The sequence below is a fragment of the Tenebrio molitor genome, chromosome 4 (genome assembly GCF_963966145.1).
Source record: "Tenebrio molitor chromosome 4, icTenMoli1.1, whole genome shotgun sequence".
NCBI lineage: Eukaryota > Metazoa > Arthropoda > Insecta > Coleoptera > Tenebrionidae > Tenebrio > Tenebrio molitor.
The window spans coordinates 26,401,737-26,411,427 of record NC_091049.1 but is presented as its reverse complement, the minus strand read 5'-3'; the positions used below and the strand labels follow the sequence as shown (position 1 = coordinate 26,411,427).

At 34.3% G+C, this 9,691-nt stretch overlaps 3 long non-coding RNA genes across 3 annotated transcripts in view; 1 reads left to right on the top strand and 2 right to left on the bottom strand.

The window, feature by feature from the left end:
• LOC138127501 (uncharacterized) overlaps positions 1 to 9,691 on the top strand; it is a 75,920-nt gene that overhangs the window by 7,348 nt on the left and 58,881 nt on the right. The window lies entirely within an intron of this gene.
• LOC138127503 (uncharacterized) lies at positions 295 to 5,025 on the bottom strand. The gene is made up of 2 exons (XR_011158249.1): positions 4,837 to 5,025; positions 295 to 4,755 (listed from the first exon to the last, which is right to left on the bottom strand). It is a non-coding gene; the product is annotated as an uncharacterized lncRNA (long non-coding RNA).
• LOC138127502 (uncharacterized) lies at positions 5,033 to 9,499 on the bottom strand. Its single transcript, XR_011158248.1, has 6 exons — positions 7,302 to 9,499; positions 6,812 to 7,249; positions 6,316 to 6,705; positions 6,172 to 6,260; positions 5,827 to 6,115; positions 5,033 to 5,764 (listed from the first exon to the last, which is right to left on the bottom strand). It is a non-coding gene; the product is annotated as an uncharacterized lncRNA (long non-coding RNA).

The following is a 9,691-nucleotide window of genomic DNA, read 5'->3' as shown; positions in this document are numbered from 1 at the left end:
TGTAGTGAGACCGTCCATTTTGATCGTGATGATGTCGTAAATTTTTACATTTTTAACTGTTAATTTATCTTTTAAACTCTCAATTTGATATACTTATCTATTTGGCTCGTCTAGTAACCCTTTATACTTATTATTTTCACTTACCTACGTTGTGTTTATTTTTCGTCGATAGTCACCTTTATAGTGATGATGGTGTTTTATCTTAAGGCCTATTAGGCAATACTCAGTAGTCGTAACACAAATTCGGAGACAAAGTAGTGTCAAAACGCATGGAGGAAGAGATTTAAACACAAGTTTCCCCACAATTATTTTATTACAAAATATTTCGAAGCCTTGTTTACAAAATGGATGAGTTCTGCGGGTTTGATCAAATTTTGCCCTGTGTTAAAGTTATTGTTTAGGTTATGTTTGTAAGCAAATTCGTAAGAGACTTTCTTTGTAATGGTGATCGTGAATTTAAACAAATGATTGAGGCGTCAGTCTTCACCTGATGAGATTTTATGTTATCCAATTTAGATTTGAAAAGTTTGATTTTGCTGTAACCCCCATTTTTATGCAACCCTATTTACGTACGGCAAATCTAACCTAACCTTCAGGTAACTTGTTCGGACTTATATCACCCAAGCAACATTTAATATCGAGTGCACTGAGTTAGACTTGTACCAGAGTCGGAAGATAACATGCTCGCGGCATTTGATAAGTGCATCGCATTTAACTATTACGCCCTACTGCCGAAATACCGCTTCCGGTAAAAGTCCGGTGCTTAAACACCAATTACAACTTCCGAATAAAACCCGGATATACAAGTCCTCGCAAATCAATCTGAATGACTGTAGTCGTCATTTCTCTCACAAATTTCGTCCACGAGCTTCGACAAAGACTTGTACAGAACTTTGTCGTACGCGACACCAGTTTATTACAGGTAACCGGGATGGTTATTTTGTCGCGTTTGTCCTCGTGGTAGCCCACACATACATAGTACATGTCGTTGGAGCGGGAATTACGACGCCCATTCTAAGTCCACGGTCGGAAACTACGACCTGACACCGTGTCTTAGACCTAGTAAAGTTGGAGAAGAGGGTCCCCGGGAACCACGACTCTCCTCATCGTTGATGGCCGACAAACGCGCCTATAATTTCAGGTGCAATTGGTGCAAAACAATAATTTTGCTTGGTCGCCTAAACACGACGCGGGAGAGAAATAGCCCTACTCTACCCTATATTGAATATGCAACCAATTATTCTATCTCCCTAAAGTTTATAACTAGAAATTTCGATCTGATTTGCGGGCACCAGTTGAGAAAATTCAGGAACGATTTAGTTATAAATTAGTAATTGACTGTTAAGTTTCAAAGTCCCTGACTGGTGGTTACACTCAAATTTAGAGTAAAGAATTTAATATAAAAATGTTGAATAAAAGGATCAGATAAGTTAAATTTGTAATTTAAGTAATCCGACAACCAAAGTGTTGCGGCCCCTTTCCATCGGAAATAGAATCATTTGTTGCTGGCTACCTCTAGCTTTAAACTTTTACTTCAAATAACTCGAAACTTGGAAAAAATATTTTAAATTTGGATTTTGATTATTTCAAATTAAATAAATATTCCATGGTGAATGACTGATAAAATAATTTCAACGAAAAACAAGTAAATTTTGACATAGAGTTAATTAATCAAAATAATATAACCCTTTCTCGGGCTTACCTAGAAAGTTTAACACCCTGGTTGCTCGTCGGCACCTGTTGTTGGAACTGGCACTAACTTATTTCTTAGCACTCGGCACTCTAAACGAAGCTAAAGTGATTTAATACAAATATAGTTTAAACTTAGAAAATTTAAACAAAATCGCAAAGGCAGACACACGGATATCGACTAGCTCGAAAGACAGTCAAAAATCCAATCCCCAAGACAAATGTGCCAAAACTTTAAATAGGGGACGCTAACTCGCCTACCCCCCTTCCCTTGTTACTCATTTTCCACATGTGTGGAATTATGCAAATTTGACTCTTACGACGCATGGGCATTCGATCAAACCTCGTTTAACTCGCTTAAAAATATTATTATTTCCTAGTTAGGGTGGTTTTTCGATTCGCAATATCAACATTATTAAACATACAATTTGTTTATCCATTGGACAATATAATACAACATAGTAACGATAGCGAATCAACCCCAATTACGCTGAAAGAGAAATTAAACTCCAAAATTGGTTGTTGTTCTGTCTGCAACTAATTGTTGAACTGAAGATGGTTAATGAATGTAACAACAAATTTTGTTTGTTTAAATTTACGGAAAGCATATGGAAGAAAGGCGTAAGAAAACTGTAAATTTCGTAGTACTACCCCTTGTTAGATGTCGCCCCCAGTACTACAGCGGTACTATTTTTACATTTTCACGATTTTCTACGCTTTTCTTACAGAAATTTCTACCTACTTCCCTTGTAAAACTATGTTAGTAAATGGGCAGTAATCGTACGGTGCAAGATTTGCTTACAATAATTAGATAAGGAAAATTGGTTTGTACATCAGAATTACGATTACACCAGCTTAAATTAGGGTTAAATTGGATATCAAAATGTTCAGAAAAACACAGCGCGTCTTTCTAAAATAGTGGGTTTGTGACTTGACTTTGTTTAAACAAGAATTTATTAATTTTGCTAAATTTTCCCACAACTGACCACACGTGCAAGTGTAATCCGATATCTTACTTAAAAGTCTCGATCTGTAACGCGTCTCTCGCCACCTTAACAAAACGGACCACCCTTGGCTGGCGACGCTGTGTTTAAAATCTAAATCGCAGACACCAAATTCTAGTGGACCAATTCAATTGTGAATATTTTAAACGATTTGACCGATTTACCAGGATTTAAACTAATTAACAATTTTTACTATATGGATTCAGCAACCCCGAACAAAGCTTCCTATTTAATGTAAACATCTTATGAGAAATTTAAATGAAACTTCATTTACGACCAAACTCAGACGAATTGAATTATTATCAACATTGTTAATTCTAGTTAAATTTTGTTTGTGTCACTCAAAATACCCGGCGACTCCTTTCTAAACGGATGTATTAATTTATTTATCGTTATATCTCTATTTTCATCAATTTTTTTAAACAACAATTAAATCATTTATCCTTTCGTATGCAAATGAATGCCTTGCTTGGTCGACTGGTCGAGTGTGGTGGGCGTCTCGCCACCCTGATAACTTGGAGAAATACCACATGGCCTTTTGAAAGAAACTAAAGAAGTTACACTTGCGATTTGCAACGGTCTTACATTCCAGGAAACCCTTCGTGGGAACGGCTCTGTTTTTCTCAACATTCTGACACTTACAAAACATGTGTGTATTTAAAAATGGAAATAAATGGAATGCATAAATTGCACAGAAACAATTTGGAGATCGTTAAGACAAATTTGACTTTGTTGAATTTAAGGTGAATAATTTCCGCGATGGTAATAAAATAAAATGTATAAATACCGCGTTCATCACAATACCTATTTCTTTCGTTTCTTGGCGATAGGTCTTATCGCTGATCGTCTTTTGTCACCAAGGCCCATTCGTCTATATCTTCATCCGAATCGTACAGCAACCGTCCTATCGAAAAGTAATAATAAATCAGCTGTTTCTACTGCTTTAGGAGTTAATTAAAACTCAGATTCTGGCGATAATTCGGTACTTATTCGTGCTGCAACATGCATGGCGGTTCCAACCGCTCCAACACTTGCGTGCAGTTTTCCACTTTCATTTTTCTATTTTTTTCAGGAATTACATGTTCATCGGTCAGTTTCACAAACTGACTGTAAACACTGCGACTCTTATCTAACTGATACAACTGTAGCACATGGGACCACGACGAAACTTTTTTCTTGCCATGTTGAACAAAATGTAAATCTTTATTGAGTAACATGTTCCGAATGCACTTCATCAAGTGAGGAAAATCAAACAAATGTACAATCTCTATTCCATCAATTAGTTATTTATCTATTAATGACAGCTTGATTGGTTGCCCCATGATCCTATATTGTTGCTACGATCTGCAAACCACACTTTCTCACACGGCGAACTACTTCCTTCAAAATGCTCGTCAATTGATCGGTGGAAGTTGTTCCTTCACAAAACGTAAAGGAAACAGTTTGCTTCCATTTTTATGGATTCTCTTCAACATGAAGGTTAAGGCATGATCAGCGAACGCGAGGCGATTATTGGAACCGCCATAATCCACAAATCCTTCAATTGAGTCCGTTCGCGAGTTATGTTGAAGTTCTGGCAATTTCATCGAACATTAAAATACAAATTTTATTAATAGGTATCATTTTAGAAACACATGATGAGTAAATATTGACTGCCACAGTTAAAAGGAATACGTTTAATTAGATCAGTGGGAACTTTTCTTGACGGTAGACTAAAAATTTGAGATAAAAAGCGGTTACTCCTTCCACTCTGTTTATAATTTGACAGAACAAGAATTTTATCACCTAAAGTGAAATTACGTCCCCTAGGTTTTAATTTTTGTGTTTGCTTTTGTGATAAAAAAAACTGTGCTGTAACTTCATTTGCATCTTTAAAATACGTCAGCATTTCTTCATTACCTTTCAAAAAATTAAGTTTTCGCCTAACGGAATAGTGTTTACTCCACTGCGCAGCAACTTTTTGCTTTTTTATAAAAATGTTTAGCTTTAGGTGTTTGATCGCATTGGCGTGTAACTTCTGCAGGCAAAAGCAGTCCTCTCGTGCTTCTGGGTATTGGAGAACCTAATAAAAGAAAACAGTTTTAACAAATTTCCGTTTAATATGTTTCATTCAGATTTATTTCACTTTTTTCATTTAACGTACCTGATACACGACAAACTTTTGGCTGAAGTCCTCCAGATGAAGATAGTGGTGGTTCTTAAAAAAAAAAGAGTAAAGTTAAAAAAGAATCAATATACTGTAGAGACCAGTTTATAAAAAAACTGGCATTATTTAATTTAATGAATAGTTTGTATTAAACACATTGGGCCGTATCACGACACCGTTATTAAAGTTTGCCGATAACTAAAGCAACAATTTATATTTATAGAATTTTAAAATTTATTAATTTTTTTACGTTTGAAGGTAATTTGTCTCATTATATATTGCAGTATAGGGATACTTTATGAATAATGTTTATTTCAATAAAACATACATGTTTTCTACTAAATTTAGCTGTTGGCTACAAATTCTATGTCTTCCATAGTGTTATCTATAATGTGTTCTTTTTTCATATAGTCTTCGACAACTTTGTCGACATGTCTGCAGACACTGGCCCAAGTGTCAGGCGTTATTTCGGTGAACCTTTGTTCGGTAAGTTTTTGGACATCGGCCATTTTGAAAGTGGTGTTCCTGGCAGCCACTTCATTTTTTACCAGGGCCCAAGTTTTTTCAATTGGGTTGAGTTCAGGGTGATAGGGGGGTAGTCGAAGTACCCTGAACTGATGTTTTGCCATTTCACTGTCCAACACACTGCAAATTTTTATTTTTGCGACGTTTAATGATTTCATACAGCTCTGGCTGTGTTAGGTTTGAGTTGTGAGGAATATTCCGTTCCACCAACCACTTTATCATGTCCCTTTTCAATGTTGCAGCAGTGGGATCTCGAGTGATTGCCACATTGTGGTACGAAGCATTGTCGATTACCAAAACTCCTTTATGAGGAAAATTTGGGATTATGTACTTTGCTTTTGATCCAGTACATAAAATTTGTGTGGTTCTTGTCGTCGTGGTAGTCACCACTTTTAAGAAGCTAGATATGATGAATAATTTATTATTAGAATTTCACTTCAAGTGTAATATGTATTAAAGTACCTCATCGAAAAATTAATAGTCCATTATTAATAAATCCGTCTTTTCCACCGGCATGTATCATTATGAGTCGTGGTCCTTTCGAGACTGGTTTTTTGAAGGCATGTTTGAAACGATATGTTCAACACTTTGATAAACAGTGCGAACTGTGGATATACGATTCATCTGTAAAGATGATAGGCTTGCCTTCACTCACGTAGTCTTGGAGTTGTTTCAGATACTGTATCCTTTTTAAGCGAATGTCATAAGACTCCATTAACATCATTCGCTTATCAACAGTGTTTTTTTACAACTAAAATTTAAATTATGTGTTATCAAAAGAAAATAAATAATAACTTTTGTACATACGAGAAGCCCATATTTGTAATTATTCTCCACAACGTCGTCAGACTGCCTTGAAAATTAACTCCAGCATCTATGATTTTTTTTATGAATGCCTATAAATAAAAATAATTGAATTTTACTCAATAATGGAGATGCATCTCGACTCACTTGGTAAAGTTGGTTGTCTCTTTTCAATGATATAAAAATCATGAATTATAGAGCGAATTGTCTCGATTTCGCCAAATCATTTTCATCTACCTCGTGTTCTTTGCTGTTGTGTAACACAAGCTAAAAATGCTCCAAATAAATCATGGTTTTGGAAACGATTCCTCCAAAGTAACTCGTGGAGGTACGATGGAAACACATCTTCGGATGTTCCAAATTGCCATCGGAGTTTTCTTTTCGCCCTCATCCACATATTTTCCATATTTTGTGTGGACAACAAAATTTTCTTGGTGAACAATAATTTGATGTTCGTAAATTCCCCCACCAATTTCATCAAGCCGATTATACTCCCTCCAGCCATCCGAAATGATCAACGTTCCGGGCTGAATTTACCTAGATTGAGTATAATTTATATAAATAAAATAATTTAAAAAAAAGTAGCGATGCGTTTTTATAGCAACGTTGTTATTAAAACGCATTGCTATTTTTTTTGATATACCTTTGTATAAGATTCGACAAAGTTTCTGCAGTCATATCAGCTACCTCCACCAGGAAACATTTTCATTAAACATGAGACTTTGGTAACGATGTACTTCGGCCCTTATATTACCTTGCGCCATTAATTCTTGTATACAGTGCAACCTCGTTAATCCGAATCATTTAAAACCAGAGTGATTCGAATTATCAAAATATTCGAACTATCGAAGCACATTATTTTAATGTCTTTTTTCAAGATTTATCAATAAATAAATCATGTTGGAACAACTTATCATCTTTATTATTTAATGAAAACAACTTAACATACTATTTAAAAAAAAAGTCAGTAATTTTCTTTTGTTTCACGATTTTTTGATTCAAAATGTAAGCATTTTCTCGAAGCCGTTGGAGAACAAGAAGATCGCTGGATCCTGGACCAGAATAACAGTGCTCAATAAATCTAGAATATGTAATCAAATAAGGAGTACATAACGAAAAATTCAAAAATTTACCGTTTAATATTTTGTCTGTTTCTTCTAATGTTTGAAATTGTAGATGCGCCTACATTATATTCACTTGCCAAATTCTTACCAGTTTGGCCACTATCGATTTTTTTCAATATTTCGCTTTTTTGCTTATGAGTTAACGTTACATGTTTTCGCTTTGGCGCCATTGTGAAAACTGAATACTTTCCCATGCAGTAGTGAACTTGGGAAACCAAAGATGCCTAATGTGCCATACGAGCAGTGGCGGCTCGTAACATTTTTGGCTGGGTGGGCAGACATTTTAATACTTCCCTCCACCAATGTTATTATTGTTATTACATGTTATATTTTTTGTTATGTTTGTTGTAATTGCTGGAAAGGAATTTCTGTGTTAGTCACTGCTAATTGCAGTGTCCAGCAAGAACCTGCGGGAAGGTCCAGAAAATCTCTTGCCGGGAAAGGAATTAGGAAGTGTTATTTGTTATTATGGAAGTGATGAGTGTTAGTATAGTCAACAAAAATAACAAGATTGTCATAAATATAAAACAAAAAATAAATTCTCAATAAAATAAATAAAATAAATTCTCAATAAAGTAAATAAAATAAATTCTAAATAAAATAAAAAACAAAATATAACATTCTTATTAACTAAACTAAAATTAATAAGAACAAAAAATGACGTTACAGTTTTTTATAAATTAAATCGATTCTTCTGTCTTTGGCTTCCGCGAAATGATCAATTACTTGGTCAAAAAATGTATCCGTTTTACGCAATGATTTTAGTAATTCTTTTTCTATCGAAATTTGACCGAGATTATTTAGTCGAGATTGATCAATTGTGTTGCGAGTGAAACTTTTAATACGTTTAAGAACGGAAAAACTTCTTTCTACCGACGCGGATGTAGCTGGAATTGTTAAAATTAAACTGATTAACTTAAATATTTCTGGAATATCTTCCTGAAGAGAATTGTCAGTTATAAATTTTAGTTTTTCTCGAATTTCTACAGAGTCGCCTAAAATTCCAGGATCGGAATATAAAACACGTAACTCATTTTCAAGTTTGTCATTATTGAAAAATTGGGGATAGTTATCTAAAAGTTTTTTTAATAAGTTATGAGGGAACTGTTGCTTGAAGGTTAAAAATTTACCATTACTCATAAGGTTAAAAAAATGTAATTGTTCAAAATCTTTAAATCTGTTTGAAATTTGGTTTGTAATCATATCAAAAATTTGATTATATAATCGTCTGCAATGTAGTTGTAAATCATTTTCCAAAATTGTTCGTCTGCGCTTTGTAGGTGGACCTACTGTATTCACACTTCTTTCAAAGATGTTATTAAAAAACTGTTCTTCCGTTCTGTACGTTTGAAATGTTTCTAAAAGTTTATTTACGCGATCTTTACAATATGAAATATCTAACAATTTTGTTTGAATAATAGAATAAATTAGATCCGTTTCTTCGAATATTAAGTGGAAAATCTGAAGGAAAAAATAAGCGTTAAAGTCGTTTAAAAAATTTAAATAGCCTATGGATTCACGTATCGTCTTGGAGTCTTTCGCGAATTCAGCACTGGTGGATATTTCATTAAAAACCTCCAAAAGTTCATCTCTATATTTTAAAACTGTACTTACTATACGTGACTTGAAATTCCAACGCGTTTGAGAATTTCCCGGAATTTTACGGCTACATATTCTATTTAGAACGTTTGTACGTTTTGTTGATTTTGAAAAAAAAACCGATATTCCTGAAAGTGTTGCAAAAAATATTTTAACTTCTTGAATTTCACCAACCGCATCTTGAAGTACCAAATTTAATCGATGTGCATAGCAATGAATAAATAGTGCCTGCGGGGCCGTACTCTTAATTTTTGATTGTAATCCGTTTAATTCGCCCGACATTACCGCGGCCCCATCGTACGTTTGAGCTACTAATTTCTTCTGTAAATTGAATTTTTCAAATTTACCTGTTAAAAAAGAAAATAATTGATCTGCTGTACGACCAGCACTAACGTCAAAAAATCCGAGAAACCGTTCCTTTATTTCACCAACGTAAGTATATCGAAAAACCACCGATAATTGAGAACGACAGGACAAATCTGTGGTTTCATCAATTTGCCAAGAAAAACAAACAGAATTTTGAATTTCTGACTCTATTTGCCGAGTTATGTAATAGTTAACCGATTCAATTAATTCATTTTGAATTGTTTTTGACATACCGCTAAAAACTGAAGACGATTTTAAAAATTCTTCAAATTTTGGATCATAAGAAGACAAGAATTCCGCGAGTTCCCTATAATTACCGCGATTTGACGAGTCTTCTTTTTCATTGTGACCTCGGAAAGCCAATTCTTGGGTACCCAAAAAAATTGTCATATCGATGAGACGTTTTAATATATCCCGATTACTTTTTACCTTTT